This window comes from Phocoena phocoena, chromosome 7, assembly GCF_963924675.1.
Source record: "Phocoena phocoena chromosome 7, mPhoPho1.1, whole genome shotgun sequence".
Classification (NCBI taxonomy): Eukaryota; Metazoa; Chordata; class Mammalia; order Artiodactyla; family Phocoenidae; genus Phocoena; species Phocoena phocoena.
Window position 1 is genome coordinate 54399525 of NC_089225.1, and position 18945 is coordinate 54418469.

Below are 18945 nucleotides of genomic sequence, written 5' to 3' on the forward strand. Positions count from 1 at the left end.
CATTAAAATAGTTATTGCATTCTTGCCCACCATTTATATAAATGACTAGAAAAAGAGAAAACATAATTATGATTAAGGTTGGAAATCACGAGATGTGGCAAATCCAGCTGCTCATGGGATTCAAGTTGATGTATCCAATTGTGAAAGAATAAAATTGGTGTTTGTAAAATACTTCTCACCAAAGAGTTTTTGCTTTTTGGAAACAACTTGCCCTCCCCTCCCCAAAAATGCAGTGTGGACCTTTATCTTTGCCCATTTAACTTTAGTCTACATTTTTAAGAACACATGAATTTAATGTGAGGAATTGCCTTTTAAAAGTTGACTATGTAATAGCAAAAAAGAAAGTACTGAGGCTGTCAATATTGATATGAAATCTTCTGACAGATTAAGCTGACTAGAAAAGTGTTGCAGCTCTTCACTCTTTTAGAATGAAAACCTTATAATTAAAAAAAATATCCACTTACAGAAATTGTACCTTATTTGTTACCGGTTATAGTTTTTTTCTGAGTGGGAAACAAGCCATAGCTTTCTAGCTAATTTCTTGTTTTGTGTTTATTGTTTTCTTTTTGAATGAGAAGTTAAAGATTATTGGTTACCCTCGTTTGTGTAGAGGAAGAATACTTAGTTTTGCAGACAATAATTAACTTGCAGTAAACCTCAGAAATAACCATTGTTTGGTTATTTAAGCCAAAAAAATTAAAATTCATTGGTAGAAGCCATCTTCTGGTTTATTGATCCAGTTTCCTACAAAGTTTAGAAAATCTCTAGATATAAAATATTGTTGCAGTGATGCTGAGATAATGCATATTGAAGGAATGGATGACTTAAAATTTAGGAGGAGGAACTAAAGGAAAGTAGTGTTAGGGATGGTCCTTGTCTTTCAATATTGTAAGAGCGTTGATTCATTCTGTTCTGTGCTAGTACTGATAGACTGTAACCTCTACCACTTGAACCATATGGAAAGGAAGGTGCTTGAATGAGTGAATGAAAATCTGTGAAGTGTACAATTTTTCATCTTTCCATTTTGTCGGGCAATGCTTTTTAAATGTCTTTCCCACAATCCTGGTATTTTAACATTGGCATTGTGATATTTTATAATTAGAAAACGGTGTACAATTAAGTACATTGGAGAGAATGGAGCTCTGATTATAGCTCCAGCTGCTCAGTGGCTGTGAGAACCAAGTTGTTTCAAACATGACATACTGCCCGAGGTGGTGGTATTATGCCTGAATCTTGGGCATAAGTCTAGGTAAAAAGCCATCGGCTTTGCCTCATTTGATGGTTTAGTGATGGGATTCCCATTGAGATTCCCCCCACACACACCCCGCCCCACGATAGAGGCAAGAAATGAGTTCTTGCTTTCCTGCTATTAATTTGCTGATTGCTAGGCAACTAGGGACCTTACAAGTTTGGGAAAAATACCTGGGAATCTCTCTCTTTGTTTTTTTTTTGGTTACGAGGCATTTGGGATCTTAGTTCCCCGACCAGGGATCGAACCCATGCCCCGTGCATTGGAGGTACGGAGTCATAACCACTGGACCGCCAGGGAAGTCCCAGTGGGAATCTTATTTTTGATTCATTAAAAAATGCTAGGAAATTATTTACTTAGAGATCTGGTTTACAGGTTCTGGGGGCCTCTAGTGCTACCAAAGAATAGGAAAGTTACCCTAAAGGCAAGAAGAAAAGAACGGCCATGTTCATTATTTCTTTTGAAGTAGAGGATTACAATTAACATTCTTTTAACTAATTGATTTTAATGCCCTAAGAAGGTAATAATTTGCTTGCACTTAATATATTATAATTTTTAAATCCTTTTCACTTATAAGAAACATGTTTTAGAGAAAGATCCTACAATCCTAACCAGAATGCCAACTGGAAGACTTTGAATAGTCATCACATTGTAATGCTTTTCTCAATAGGACAGTGCTCTCAGACCTTTTCTTGGAATTTAGATGTACAGATTCTCTTTCTGCCTGCCATGTTCACTGTCCCCAAGCTTCTTAAAGTTCAAATGGATTTCTGGTATTTAAGTTTTCAGTATGTAGCTTCCAGCCACTGATAGTTTGAACATAGCCAATCAGCAATCTTTTACAAACTTTTCTAAAATTACAGTATTTTGTGTTGTTAGTTTCATAGCAGGAATCTCAGTTTTGGCTTCTTAATATTCCATTACCAGTTCCCAGTCAGAGGATGGAATCAGCTTGCACTCAGGTAAGCTTTCAGAAAAGTCTGTTTCACTTTGTGAGGTCATTTATTCAGGTCTGTGGTAATGTATTATCCTGCCTCTCTTGTAATGCACTTGATTTGGTTGGAAAGCTGTGGGGCAGTGATTGTGTAGGTGTGGAACACACCCACGTGGTGCTGAACATGCTGAGACCCGACTCTGTGACTCCGGAAATCAGTGTACCACCAGTAAGGCTTTGATGGCGAGTAATTTTATCTTTTGTGAATTTTTGTAGTAGATTAAAAAAAAAATTCTTTTCTGAACAAATAGAAATGCTTTGGATCAAAATCTTTTATACTTAAGGGTGGCTTGGTATATGGAAAAAAAGAATACTGGGCTCAAAGGTCCCAAGTTCTATTTCTGAAACTCCCCATTACCAGTAATATCACCTGGGACAAGGATCAGTATTCTCATGTTACGTGATGAAAATATTTGCTTTCTGTGAAGGTTACATGAGATATATGTGAAGACTTGTATATTATGAAGTACCAAACAAATAAGGGATTTTTTTTTTTTTTTTAAGAATATAAGAATGGAGAGAGACCATTTTATGTAGCCATCTGTGCATTGTAACAAGAGCTGATCTAAGGATTAGGTGGCTCGGTGTTCAAGAAAAAGTTTTTTTAATTTTAAGAAATCACGTCACAACTTGAACTCTCAGATGTTTAGGAGTAGAAGTGAACCGAGGGAGAAATATTAATTGTCCTTAATAATACTTTTCCTAGGAGTACTTTCTCTTACTGCACTCTACGGTAGAATTACAAATTATGCTAGTAGAAAAAAATGACCCACTCAGTTTCCAGCTGATACTCAGCTCTTGCTCTTATGTTAGTTACATAACTAACATATCTGGAGCCTTAGAAAAGGGGAGGTGGAACCCCTTTTTCAAATCAATGAGAAAACAAACTTGATCCAGCTACATAGTAGTAGAACTGGAATTAGTCACTTCCACGAAAATCTGGGGAACAGTAGTTACTCAACTGTTACAACTTATGAAGTACCCATCCGTCTTCCCTAGGGTCAGTCCCCTTGGAAATAAGACAGGCTCATTTTAGGAAGATGGTCACTAGAAAGAGGAGCTTCGGTCCTTGAGGATCTGTGTTTGGTTGCCAGGCGTAGAGGAAGCCCTAAAATTAGGTCTGCAGGAATAGCTTTTATCTAACTCATATCTAGATTAGTAGATCTCTGCTGTCCCATTGTATCCAAAATATGATTTCCAGAAATAAGTCAAAACCTGACTTGTTAATGAATACTAATTGAGCAAGAAACTTGGTAAAATGACTAGGCCCTTCTTTTTTTTCTTTAATAAATTTATTTATATTTATTTATTTTTGGCTGTGTCGGGCCTGTTGCTGTGCACGGGCTTTCTCTAGCTGCGCCGAGCAGGAGCTACTCTTCGTTGCGGTGCATGGGCTTCTTATTGTGGGGACTTCTCTTGTTGCGGAGCATAGGCTCTAGGTGCGCAGGCTTCAGTAGTTGTGGCTCGGGATCTAGAGTGCGGGCTCAGTAGTTGTGGTGCACGGGCTTAGTTCCACGGCATGTGGGATCTTCCCGGACCAGGGATCGAACCCGTGTCCCTTACATTGGCACGTGGATTCTTAACCACTGTGCCACTAGGGAAGTCCCAGCTAGGCCCTTCTTAATGGGCCTCATTTCTAGTAATGTTTGATACACTCCTGAATTTGTCAGTACATTGAGGGTCATTAGATGGATTTGGAGGACCCTTCATCTTCCAAGGCAAAAGAAATGGCCTTAGCCCTTCGGAAACTCAGGAGCTTAAGGAGAATTTGTATCAGGTGAGAAAAAGGACTTTTGTATTTTGTGCTGAAAATCAGATAAGGAGTACAGTGTGATTAGTAGAAGGTTACCCTTGGGTTTTCCTGCTCCTTATTTTAGGCAAGTCCTTCATTTCTCTAGGCCTTCATCAACTGTTGTAAAGTGGATGCTGCTATCATATCAGTGTTACATGAGAATAACTAGAATAATACATCCACATAGATCAAAAGCCCTAAAAGGCTAATTGAATATCAAGATATTGTGCTTTAGTTGGAATTATGTCAACTGGGAGGAAACAACTGACTACTAAATCCTAATGTTTGGTTTGTAGATGAACCCCTTCAAAACATGGGGGTGCTGAGGTTGTATTTCTAGTTCAAAGTATCTTAGACTTAGAGTCAACTTGTGTTGAAACTCAGTTAACCATACCTTTGAGCAATTGGCTTCCTCTCTGTAAACTTATTTCCACATCTGCCACTTCACAGGGCTGTTATGGAAATAACCCAGAATGTGTGTGAAAATGAAGCACTGTACAACTCTGAGGCATTGCTGTAATGAGAGGTGATGAGAACTTTCAACAGGTTCACTTACTGCTGCTCTTCAGTAGCTCCTACAAGTTTATAGGCTCTATCTCTTGGCTGTTAGAGGTTAAAAACAAGCTTTTACAAATTCAGAGATCTCTGCTGACACTTATGCTTTACCACAAAAGGCTTGACCAGTTAGGATTCCTGTCTAATCTTATCTTAGCTTTTTTTTTTTTTTCTTCTGCTTCCTCTACTGAGAAAGACCACAAAACCAGTATGAAATAAGTTTCAAAGGAATAGGATTGGAAAGATGTACTCAAAGGTCTTATACCAACACTTTATACGTAATGGAAGTGTATGTCTCTTGTTTCCAGAGTTTGTTTCCTCTGCCTTATAAACTCTGGCCTTAGTACATTCTGACCATGTATTAATAACTGGTAGCACTTACTGAGCATTTGCTACATGGTTATACACACACACATATACATACACACACACTCACACACACACGTTCTCATCCTAGCTCCCCTATAATGTGGGAACTATTGTGATTACTAAGTTAAAAAACAGAAACTAATTTGAACCCAATTTCTGTGGTGTAAATGCTTCCATCATGGCCAATAGCAGACTACCAATGTGATGTCACTGAACATGGAGTTGGAAGGATAAACATATAATGGGCTGTCACTGAGCTGGTGCAAACCAGGTCCAGCATATTGGCACTGTGCTTAGGGACATTAATTGACTCACAATCTAGGAACTGCACCTAAGCAGTCTGATGATACAGTTGTGTTCTTAAACACTGTACTACACTGCCTTTATGATCTTAGTCAACAAGTCAGTTTTTTACTCAGATAAGCCTACATACAGTGCCACAGGCTTAGAAGACCATAAGATGTTGTAACTCTGTAAGAAACAGAGGAATTAGGATTAGTCTTCTGGCTTCTAGGAACCTACAAAGTGATCCTAGAACTTTCTGTTGTCCTGGTTGACTCAAACTTCAGGAAGAAATAGATTAGATATGGAATGTAAGTGTCCACTGGCTAAAGAAGATGGTGGTAGCTGTAAGTGACTTAACCTACAACTGATCAGGACTTCCTTGTGGCATCTCTATTAACAAGGACTCTGCCTGAAATCCACTTAGCAATCACTACCTTTCTCCTTCCTAGGTCCTCCCCTAACATTTTCAGGGCCTGAGGCAATAGGTGAAAATATTTTTATGTAATAAAATCAAGCTAACAAGATATTAAATTATGTTCACAACAACATGCATAGACAGCTTGGCTTTCAGAATTTTCAGACTTCTCAGAATTCCATGTCAGAAGGTAGCAGCCAGGAGACAGCCAGCCCACAGCCCATTCCTCTCCTCTTCCACTGCTCCATCTCTTACGAGCCACTAAGGAACATTTGTAGATTCTTCAGCCTACATGCCTAAGTTCTATCCCTCTGCAAATGGCCACCTCTTGGCCACCGTTAGATATTAGGGTGCGATTTTGGGAAAATGGGCCTGACTGAAGAGGCTCATGCAGGCCATGGAAGCTGACCTGTCTAGGCAGGAAATTTGAGTCCCGGGTGCCTTGAACATGACCTTGAATGGAACGAAATGGGCTCCATATGGTCATATCCTATTGGCCCTGCAGATGGGGACACAGCTACAGGAGGGCCTAGACGTAGAATTCTTGATTTAAGAGGCCCTCTCAAATGAGGCAGCTAAAGGCAGTGCTGGGCGTTTTCCTAAAGTCAACAGAGTAGGTTTTTAAAAATTTATTTTTATTGAGGTATAATTAACATATAAATTGTGTAAGTTTAAGGTGTACAATGTGTTGATTTGATATGTTTATATATTGCAATACATAAATAGGTGTAGCATGATACAGGTGTAGCATTAGCTACATGTTGTCACAAATGGCAGGATTTCCTCCTTTCTCATGGCTGAATAATACTCCATTGTGTGTGTGTGTGTATAAAGCTATAGATATATAAACTATATATATATATAAGATAATATATATGTTATCCATTCATCTGTTGATGGACATTTAGGTTGTTTCCATCTCTTGGCTATTGTGAATAATGCAGCAATAAACATAGGAGTGTATATATCTCTTCAATGTCCTGTTTTCATTTCTCTGGATATATACCCAGAGGTGGAATTGCTGGGTCGTATGGTAGTTCTATTTTTAACTTTCTGAGGAATTGTTGTAGTGTTTTCTATAGTAGCTGTACCAATTTATGTTCCCACCAACAGTGTACAAGGGTTCCCTCACCCTCACATGCTTACAACACTTTTGTCTTTTTTTTCCCATAAATTTATTTATTTATTTTTGGCTGCGTTGGGTCTTCGTTGCTGCATGCTGGCTTTTTCTAGTTGTGGTGAGCAGGGGCTACTCTTCGTTACAGTGCGCGGACTTCTCATTGCGGTGGCTTCTCTTGTTGCAGAGCACGGGCTCTAGGCACGTGGGCTTCAGTAGTTGTGGCATGCGGGCTTCGGTAGTTGTGGCTTGCGGGCTCTGGAGTGCAGGCTCAGTAGTTGTGGCGCACGGGCTTAGTTGCTCCGTGGCATGTGGGATCTTCCTGGACCAGGGCTTAAACTCATGTCCCCTGCATTGGCAGGCAGACTCCTAACCACTGTGCCACCAGGGAAGTCCCTCTTTTGTCTTCTTGATGACACCCGTTCTAACAGGTATGAGGTTTTGATTTGCATTTCCCTGATGATTAGTGATGTTGAGCACCCTGCCATGTGCCTGTTGTCCATCTGGATATCTTCTTTGGAAAAGTGTGTATTTGGTTCCTACATCCATTTTTTAGTCAGATTATTTGAGTTTTTGTTATTAAGTTGTATGATTTCTTTACATATTTTGGATATTAATCTCTTATTTGATATATGGTTTGCAAACACTGTCTCCCATTCCATATGTTGCCTTTTTTTTTTTTTTGATATTTTGCTGTGCAGAAACTTTTTAGTTTGATATAGTCCCACTTGTTGATTTTTCTTTTGTTGCTTGTGCTTTTGGTGTCATGTCCAAAATATTGCACAGATCATTATCAAGGAGCTTCTTCTGTATGTTTTCTTCTAGGAGTTTTATGGTGTCAGGTCTTCTTTTTAAGTCTTTAATCTATTTTGAGTTAATTTTTGTGAGTGGTGTAAGATAGGGGTCCAATTTCATTTTTCTGCATGTGGTTATCCAATTTTCCCAACACCATTTGTTGCAGAAACTGTTCTTTCCCCCCTCAGTGTCCTTGGCTCCCTTGTCAAATATTAGGTGACTGTTTATGCAGGGGGTTATTTCTGGGCTCTCTATTCTTTTCCGTTGGTCTATGTGTCTGTTTTTATGCCAGTACCATACTGTTTTAATTACTATAGCTTTGTAGTATAGTTTGAAATCAGGAAGTGTAATGCCTCTGGCTTTTTTCTTTCTCAGGATTGCTTTGGCTCTTTAGGGTCTTTTTTGATCCCATATGAACATTAGGATTGTTTCTTCTATTTCTGTGAAAAATGCCATGGGAATTTTGATAGGGATTGCATTGAATCTATAGATGGGTTTGGGTAATATGGACATTTTAACAGTATTAATTCTTCCAATTTGTGAGCACAGAATATCTTTCTATTTGTTTGTGACTTTTTCAATTTCATCAAAGTCCTGTGGTTTTCATTGTACAGATCTTTCACTTCCTTTGTTAAATTTATTCCTAAATGTTTTATTGTTTTTGATGCTATTGTAAATGGGATAATTTTATTTCTTTTCAGTTGTTTTCTTACTGGTATATATAAATGCAACTGATTCTGTATGTTGATTTTATATCCGTATATCCTGCAACTTTGAGCCTGTGTGTCCTTCAAGCTGAACTGAGTTTCTTGTAGGCAGCATATAGTTGGATCTTTTTTTTTTTTTTCAATCCATCTAGCTGCTTTGTACCTCTTGTTTGGTGAATTCAATCCATTTATATTTAGCGTTATTGATATGCAAAGGCTTACTAATGCCATCTTATTCTTTGTTTTCTGATTGTTTTGTATTTCCACTAATAGCCTAATGGGGGTTTCTTTGTATGTTACAATCTTTTTTTCCTGGCTGCTTTTCTGATTTTTTGACAGATTCATTATAATGTCTTAAAGAAGGTCTTTTTCCATTGAGATCATAGGGTGACCTGTTAGCTTCATGAACTTGGATATCCAAATCTCTCCCCAGGTTTCTGCTCAACTATCATATCTTTAAATAAATTTTCTCTCCCCTTCTTCCTCTCTACTGCTTCTGGAACATTGATTATTCATATATTTGTTCTTTCGATGGAATCTTATAGATAACAGTGGCTTTCTTTACTCTTTTGATTCATTTATCTTTGTTCTGCTCTGTTATTTCAAAATTCCTGTCCTCTAGGTCACGTATCCTGTCTTCCATTTGCTTCACTCTGCTGCAGATGCTCTCTGTTGCATTTTTCATTTCTTTTATTGAATTCCTCCAGCTCCAGACTTTAGTTCTTTTTTATAATATCTATCCCTTGGGTAAATATCTTGTTCATGTACCTCTTTTCCGGATTTGACTGAATTTTCTTGTAATTGAATTTCTTCAAAACAGCTATTTTGAGTTGTCAGCTAGATCACAAAATTCCATACCTTTGAGCTTAGTTATTGGAAAATTATTCTTTTGGTGATGACGTGTTTCCTTGATTTTTCATGTTCCTTATAGTTTGGTACTGCTGCTTTCACATTTGAAGTAGCTGACATCTTAGTTAAATCTTTACTGTGTGGCTTCAGATGTGGGGTATACTGTTATTTGGAGCTGTTATATCTGGAGATTTCTTTGCCTTTGTATAGGAATACCTGCTGCACTCTTCTTGCCCCTTCTTGTGGCAGAATTCTTAAGCTTTATTTTTTTAAACTCTTTATTGGAGTATAATTGCTTTACAATGGTGTGTTCATTTCTGTTTTATAACAAAATGAATCAGCTATACATATATATCCCCATATCTCCTCCCTCTTGCATCTCCCTCCCACCCTCCCTATCCCACCCCTCTTGGTGGTCACAAAAGCACTGAGCTGATCACCCTGTGCTATGTGGCTGCTTCCCACTAGCTATCTGTTTTACATTTGGTAGTGTATATATGTCCATGCCACTCTCTTACTTCGTACCAGCTTACCTTTTCCCCTCCCTGTGTCCTCAAGTCCATTCTCTACATCTGTGTCATTATTCCTGTCCTGCCCCTAGGTTCTTCATAACCTTTTTTTTTTTTTAGATTCCATATATATGTGTTAGCATATGGTATTTGTTTTTCTCTTTCTGACTTACTTCACTCTGTATGACAGACTCTAGGTCCATCCACCTCACTAAAACTAACTCAATTTCATTTCTTTTTATGGCTGAGTAATATTCCATTGTATATATGTGCCACATCTTCTTTATACATTCGTCTGTCAATGGACACTTAGGTTGCTTCCATGTCCTGGCTATTGTAAATAGTGCTGCAGTGAACATTGTGGTACATGTCTCTTTTTGAATTATGGTTTTCTTAGGGTATTTGCCCAGGAGTGGGATTGCTGGGTCATAAGGTAGTTCTATTTTTAGTTTTTTAAGGACCCTCTATACTGTTCTCCATAGTGGCTGTATCAATTTACATTCCCACCAGCAGTGCAAGAGGGTTCCCTTTTTCTCCACACCCTCTCCAGCATTTATTGTTTGTAGATTTTTTGATGATGGCCATTCTGATGAGGTGATACCTCATTGTAGTCTTGATTTGCATTTCTCTAATGATTAGTGATATTGAGCATTCGTTCATGTGTTTGTTGGCTATCAGTATATCTTCTTTGGAGAAATGTCTATTTAGGTCTTCTGCCCATTTTTGGATTTGGTTGTTTGTTTTTTTGATATTGAGCTGCATGAGCTGCTTGTAAATTTTGGAGATTAGTCCTTTGTCAGTTGCTTCATTTGCAAATATTTTCTCCCATTCTGAGGGTTGTCTTTTCATCTTGTTTATGTTTTCCTTTGCTGTGCAGAAGCTTTTAAGTTTCATTAGGTCCCATTTGTTTATTTTTGTTTTTATTTCCATTAGGAGGTGGGTCAAAAGGAATCTTGCTGTGATTTATGTCACAGTGTTCTATGTTTTCCTCTAAGAGTTTTATAGTGTCTGGCCTTACATTTAGGTCTTTAATCCATTTTGAATTTATTTTTGTGTATGGTGTTAGGGAGTGCTCTAATTTCATACTTTTACATGTACCTGTCCAGTTTTCCCAGCACCACTTATTGAAGAGGCTGGCTTTTCTCCAGTGTATAGTCTTGCCTCATTTTTCAAAGATAAGGTGACCATATGTGCGTGGGTTTATCTCTGGTCTTTCTATCCTGTTCCATTGATCTATATTTCTGTTTTTGTGCCAGTACCATACTGTCTTGATTACTGTAGTTTTGTAGTATAGTCTGAAGTCAGGGAGCCTGATTCCTCCAGCTCCGTTTTTCTTTCTCAAGATTGCTTTGGCTATTCGGGGTCTTTTGTGTTTCCATACAAATTGTGACATTTTTTGTTCTAGTTCTGTGAAAAATGCCATTGGTAATTTGTTAGAGATTGCATTGAATATGTAGATTGCTTTGGGTAGTATAGTCATTTTCACAATGTTGATTCTTCCAATCCAAGAACATGGTGTCTCTCTCCATCTGTTGGTATCATCTTTAATTTCCTTCATCAGTGTCTTATAGTTTTCTGCATACAGGTCTTTTGTCTCCTTAGGTAGGTTAGAGTTCTTAAGCGTTTATGTCTTCTCTGGTTCTTACCACTCACCAGACTGGCTGCCGGAAGTCTCTTTTGTTTTCCAGAGGGTGGCGCTATACCTCAAGTTTGTGGTTTCTCCCTTGCCCACCTATCCTGGTCTTTTTTTCTGATAGTGTTCACTGGACTTGCTCTTGCAGCTGCACCCCAAGAGTGCATAAGGAGCTGAACGCAGAGTGGGGAAGGTATGAGTTTAGCACCTGGGGCATTGGGGATGCCCATGGATCCAGTAGGGTGATCCTTGGGTGAGGCACTCCCTGAGGCTTGTGGGTAGACTTCCTGCTAAAGTCCTGAATGCTGTCAGCAGAAACTGCATTCCTTTAATGCCTTTTGATTTTCTTATCTGCCTCTTTCCTGCTAACCCCCTAGTCATAGAGGTCCTGCCTCAGTACTTTGGGTACTGCTGGAGAGAAACGGGTTTATCCTGCTGTGTTCTCCATCACTGGGGTAGCTGGGCACTCACTCACTGCTCCCTTTTTTCCCAACAGAGGTTGCCACCGCTGGATAGTTCAGCCCCTTTTGCAGTGTTGCCTTGGAGGTGGGGGGCAGCACTGGGAAAGTCCCTCAAACTGTCAACGAGACTTGGGGTTTTTTTGTTTGTTTGATTTTCCTTCTCTGATGGTGGGCTGAAATCTCCCCTTGGAAAGTCTGGATTTCTGTAAATTTTCTCCTAACCATGTGTATCTGCCCAGGTCACTCTCCAGGGTTTTTTTCTGACTGACTGGACAAGAGGGTTTGGGACACCGTTGCTTGTTCCACAGCCCGTTACTGGATTAACAGGTCAGTGAGACTCCTTCTGGGTCCCTTGACATATGGTGCTTGTTCCCACAGCAGTGCTTTTGTTTGTGGATGGATGTCTAATTCATTGTTTAAATGGGAGGGACAAAAAAGAGGAATGTCTTACTCTGCCATGAAGCTGACCAACTGAATCAACTGAGTAGTTTTTAAGATAGTTCTATTGTCTCTAATCTCTCCTTCATTGCAAATAAAATTGGTTATTACTGAATACTATTTTATGACCCCAAGAGTGTTCACTGCTAGGATATGCTTTTGAGTATCAATAGGTTCATCACAAAATTGTGCATACTAGGAAGCAGAGTAAACAGCTGATATTTCAGTAATTCCTTGTAAATAATACTGTTCGCGAGTGGCTAGTGGTACAGCACTTTTTGTAACTATAGGACCAGCCCAGGAGCCACTGCAACACTAGTTCTTTTCAAGAAAATTAACCGGAACGAAAGGCAGGCTACAGAAGTTCTTTTTCTGTTGCTTAACATGGTAATAGTGAGATTGGATCAAGATGGCAGGTGGAACAGAAGAATCTACTGTCTCTTTCAATCCTAAATTCCATAAGGTGCTAGAGTAGAACAAGAAACTCTGCTACGGCACTGAGAAATGAGAGGGCTAGCAATGGAATTGAAATTTTGAGGACTGCCAGAAAGAGAGCCCAGGGGATCAAAGTTACTGGCAAATAAAATGAGAAAATCACAACACAAAACAGGTAGGCTACTGCAAAGGGAGGAATGGTTTGGAACCCAGAACCAATAGGTGCAAAAAAGCAGGAGGGTGCCCGTGGATGCTGGGCAGGGTGAGTCATTAGGGAGCTGAGAATAACTAAACAAGTCCCATCCTCCAAACATGGGCCAAGTTGGGGGCTGATGGGGTGTCTGTACCCAGCCTATAACATAACAGTGGGTGAAGCCAGTGGAGCTGGAGACGTAGAGCAGTGCCCCCCAGGTACTTGCTTACCGTCAAGAAGAAAAGAGAAGCCTATGCCCAGAATCAAAATACTGATCTGTCCTTACCTGGCAGCACAGCCTACCTCTCTCATCACTGTCTTTGATAAACAGAACAAGATCCATAAAAAGGGGCTCTCAAATCTAAAAATCAGATATTAAATAAGCAACCAAACAAATTACAACTATGAATCACCAAAATACTTCAAGAAAGGCCCAAAGAAAAACTTCGAAAAAACAAAATCCACAGAAGAGGACAATAAGTGTATTTGATATCACAAGGGCATAGAATAAGATATAGCCATTAAATAAAAACATAAGACAGGCTGAATGGTAGAGGGGTACAACTTAAGAGCAAAGCTGTGAGCAGGATGATCTGGCAAGACTCTCATTACACAACCTAGAAGTATAGATGGAGAAAATACCAAGGAAAGCTAAAAGACACAGGGATAGGTCCAAATATTCCAATACATGACTAAACAGAAAGGAGATAAAAGAATGTAGAGAGACAGAGTAGAATGCATTTTTGTTTCTTTTTTGTCTGAAAAGTCTTAGGATTAAAGGGTTCATCTCCATATAGCACAGAACCAGATGAATTTTTAAAAGGCAAAATTTCAAAACAACAATGATTAACAAATCCTAAAAGCTGCCAGGTGCCAAAAAACAGGTTATGTACAAGTTAACACTGTTGTAGTCATCAGGCCTCTCTTTGATAATTATGATGACAAAGCAAATTGCTTTGACCCAAGAATTCTAGACTTCCAGTTTCCAGTCCTGCATGTAAGAAGGTTATACATTGCCAGTCCATCATAACAGTGAGTAAACAGCTAACAAACTGAAAGTAACTCTTCCTAGATCTGTAAGGGAAGTAAAGTAAGGTCACAGGACAAAGTACTGTCTCCAAAATTGGAGAGACTGACAGGCATATACAGAAAACCACAACATACTGGAGCAGTAACCTCTGTGGGAACCAATCCTGGGGGTAGGGAAACCTGAATCATAATTGACAAATTGCTGGAGGTTCAGTGTGGACAACTCTGAGTTTAAAACTCCAGGGGAACCCGTGTGCCTAGAGCCCGTGCTCTGCAACAAGAGAAGCCACTGCAATGAGAAGCCCGCACACTGCCACAAACAGTAGCCCCCGCTCACTGCAGCTAGACAAAGTCTGCGTGCAGCAATGAAGATCCAACGCAGCCAAAGATAAATGAATAAATAAATTCATTTTAAAAAAAAGTGGGGCTTCCCTTGTGGTGCAGTGGTTGAGAATCTGCCTGCCAATGCAGGGGACATGGGTTCAAGCCCTGGTCTGGGAAGATCCCACATGCCGCGGAGCAACTAAGCCTGTGCGCCACAGCTACTGAACCTGTGCTCTAGAGCCTGCAAGCCACAACTACTGAGCCCACGTGCTGCAACTCCTGAAGCCCGCGTGCCTAGAGCCTGTGCTCTGCAACGAGAAGCCACTGCAATGAGAAGCCTGCGCACCACAACAAAGAGTAGCCTCTGCTCACTGCAACTAGAGAAATCCCACGTGCAGCAACAAAGACCCAACACAGCCAAAAATAAATTTATTAAAAAAAATCAAATAAATGGAATTACACAGTATGTAACCTTTAAAAAAAGATTTTTTTAAAAAGTGAAGGGAGGAGGAGTTACACGATGTTGGAGTAGAAAGACCCTGAGCTTCTCTCTGGGCACACCAAAATTACAACTATTTACAGAAAAACTATCAATGAAAAAGACCAGAACCTACCAGAAAAGATCTTCTACAACTAAAGATATAAAGAAGGAACCACAACAAAACAGGTAGGAAGGGTGGAATCATGGTATAGTCAAGACACATACTCTCAGGTGACTGACCCAGAAATGGGAATAACAATTACAATTGCAGAGGCTCTCCCTCAGTGAGGGTCTGAGCCCACACATGAGATTCCCCAGCCCAGGGGTTCTGCACCAGGAAGATGAAACTCCAGAACATTTGGCTTTGAAGACTAGTGGGGCTTTAATTTCAGGAGATCCAGAAGGCTATGAGAAATAGAGACTCCATTCTCAAAGGGTACACACACAATCTCACATACTCTGGGACCCAGGGCAGAAGTAGTCATTTGAAAGGAGCCTGGTTCAGACCTACCTGTTGATCTTGGAGAGTCTTGGAGAGGAAGGTGGCAACTGGAGCTCACTCTGAGGACATAGATCAAGGGATCAATCCAAGAAGAATATATAACAATTGTTAACATAGATGCACCCAAAATAGGATCACCTAAATACATAAAGCAAATATTAACAGACATAAAGCGAGAAATTTATAGTAACACAATAGTAGTAGGGAACTTTAACACCCTACTTACATCAATGGACAGATCATCCAGACAGAAAATCAATATAGAAACACTGGCCTTAAATGACACATTAGACTAGATGGACTTGAGATATATATATATATAGAGAGAGAGAGAGGGAGGGAGGGAGGGAGGGAGGGAGAGAGAGAGAGAGAGAGAGAGAACATTCCATCCAAAAGCAACAGAATACACATTCAAGTGCACATGGAACATTCTCCAGGATAGACAGACTGATTCCATGCTAGGCCACAAAACAAGCCTTGGTAAACTTAAGAAAATTGAAATCATATCAAGCATCTTTTCCGACCAGAATGCTATGAGACTAGAAATTAACCATGAGGGAAAAAAACCCCGCTAAAACCCAGAAACACTTGTAGGCTAAACAATATGCAACTATATAACCAATGGATCACTGAAGAAATCAAAGAATAAAAAAAAATACCTGAAGACAAATGAAAATGAAAACACAATGATCCAAAATCTATAGGACACAAGAAAAACAGTTCTAAGAGGCAAGTTTATAGTGATACAAGCTTACCTCAAACAAACCACCTAACCTTACACCTAAAGGAACTAGAAAAAAGAATAAAACCGAAAATTAATAGAAGGAAGGAAGAAAGATCAGGGCGGATATGAAATAAAGCTTTAAAAAATAAAAAAGATCAATGAAACTAAGAGCTGGTTCTTTGAAAAGATAAACAAAATTGATAAACCTTTAGCCAGACTCCTCAAGAAAAAAAGAGAGGGGAGCCAAACCAATAAAATTAGAAATGAAAAAGAAGTTACAACCAACACCACATAATACAAAGGATCATAAGAGATTACTGTGAACAATTATATGCCAATAAAACGGATACCCTAGAAGGGATGGACAAATTCCTAGAAATGTGCCATCTCCCAAGACTGAACCAGGAAGAAATGGAAAATATGAAGAGACCAATTACCAGTAATGAAACTGAATCAGTAATTAAAAACAAACAAAAGAACCCTCCCAAGAGATAAAAGTTGAGGACCAGATTTGCTTCACAGGTGAAGGAACACTTATGAACTCATTCTATGAGGCCAGCATCACACTAATACCACAACCAGACAAAAGTACCATGCACACACACATGCACACACACACAGAAAATTACAGGTCAGTATCACTGATGAACATAGATGCAAAAATCTTCAACAAAATATTAGCAAACTGAATCCAACAATACATTAAAAGGATCAGACCCCATGATCAAGTGGGATTTATCCCAGGGATGCAAGGACAGTTCAATATCTGCAAATCAATCCATATGATACACCACATCAACAAACTGAAGACTAAAAACCATATGATCATCTCAATAGATGTGTTAAAAGTTTTTAACAAAACTCAACATTCATTTATAAACTCTCCAGAAAGTGGGTATAGAGGGAACATACCTCAACAGAATAAAGGACATATAAGACAGGCCCACAGATAACATCATACTCAATGGTGAAAAGCTGAAAGCATTTCCTCTAAGATCAGGAGCAAGACAAGGATGCCCCCTCTCACCACTCTTATTCAACATAGTATTGGAAGTCCTAGCCACAGCAATTGGACAAGGAAAAAAATAAAGGAAATCCAAATTGGAAAGGGAAAAGCAAAACTGACAGTCTTTGCAGATGACATGATATTATACATAGAAAATCCTAAAGATACCACCAAAAATCTATTAGAGCTCATCAATGAATTCAGTAAAGTTGTAGAATATATAATTAATACACAGAATCTGTTGCATTTCTATACACTAACAACAAACTATCAGAAAGGGAAGTTAAGGGAACAATCCCATAACATCAAAAAGAATAAAATACCTAGCAATAAACCTACCTAAGGAGGTAAAAGACCTGTAGAAAACTTGTAAGACACTGATGAAAGAAACTGAAGATGACACAAACAGATGGAAAGATAAACCGTGTTCTTGGATTGGCAGAATTAACATTGTTAAAATGGCCATACTACCCAAGGCAATCTACAGATTCAATGCAATCCCTGTCAAAATACCAATGGCATTTTTCACAGAACTAGAAAAAATAATCTTAAAATTTGTATAGAAACACTAAAAAGACCCCAAGTAGCCAAAACAGTTTTTTGTTTTTTGTTTTTTTGTTTTTTGGTGGTACACAGGCCTCTCACTGTTGTGGCCTCTGCCATTGCAGAGCACAGGCTCCGGACGCGCAGGCTCAGCGGTCATGGCTCACAGGCCCAGCCGCTCTGCGGCACGTGGGATCCTCCCGGACCGGGGCACGAACCCGTGTCCCCTGCATCGGCAGGCGGACTCTTAACCACTGCCCCACCAGGGAAGCCCGCCAAAACAGTTTTGAGAGAACAAACCTGGAGGAATCATGCTCCCTGACTTCAGACTACACTACAAAGCTACAGTAATCAAAGTAGGATACTGCCACAAAAGCAGATATATAGATCAATGGAAGAGAATAGAGAGCTCAGAAATAAACCCATGCACTTATGGTCAATTAATCTACAACAGAGGAGGCAAGAATATACAATGGAGAAAAGACAGCCTCTTCAATAAGTGCTTCTGGGAAAACTGGACAGCTACATGCAAAAGAATGAAATAGAACATTTTCTCACATCATATACAAAAATAAACCCAAAAGTGATTAAAGACCTAAACATAAGATCAAAACCCATAAAACTTCTAGAAGATGACATAGGCAGAACACACTTTGACATAAATTATAGCAATATTTTTTGCATCAGTCTCCTAAGGCAAAGGAAACAAAAGCAAAAATAAACAAATGGGTCCTCGTTAAACTTAAAAGCTCTTTCACAGCAAAGGAAACGATCAACAAAGCGAAAAGACAACATACTGAACGGGAAAAAATATTTGCGAATGATATGGCCAATAAGGGGGTTAATATCAATATCTATAGATATATAGATATATACATACAGCTCATACAACTCAATTTCAAAAAATAACCCAATTAAAAAATGGGCAGAAGACCTTTTTATAAAGAAGACATATAGATAGCCCACAGGCTCATGAAAAAATGCTCAACATCACTAACGAGAAATACAAATCAAAACCACCCTCAGGTACCATCTCATACTGATCAGAATGGCTACCATCAAAAAACACAAATAACGAATGTTGGTGAGGATGTGGAGTAAAGGGAAACCTTGTACAATGCTGGTGGGAATGTAAATTGGTACAGCCACTGTGGAAAACAGTATGGGGGTTCCTCATAAAAATAAAAATAGGACTACCATATGATCCAGCAATTCCACTCCGGGGTATATATCTGAAGAAAATGAAAACACTAATTCAAAAGGATATACTCACCCCAATGTTCATAGCAGCATTAGAAAGCAACCTAACTGTTCATCAACAGACAAATGGATAAAGAAGATGTGGTATGTATACATACATACATTCGTACATACATACACACACATACATAAACACCTACAGTGGAACAGTACTCAGCCATAAAAAAGAATGCCATCTGTAACAACATGGATGAACTTGGAGGGTATTATGCTTACTGAAATAAGTCAGAGAAAGACAAATACTGCATGTTATCAGTTATATGCAGAATCTAAAAAATTA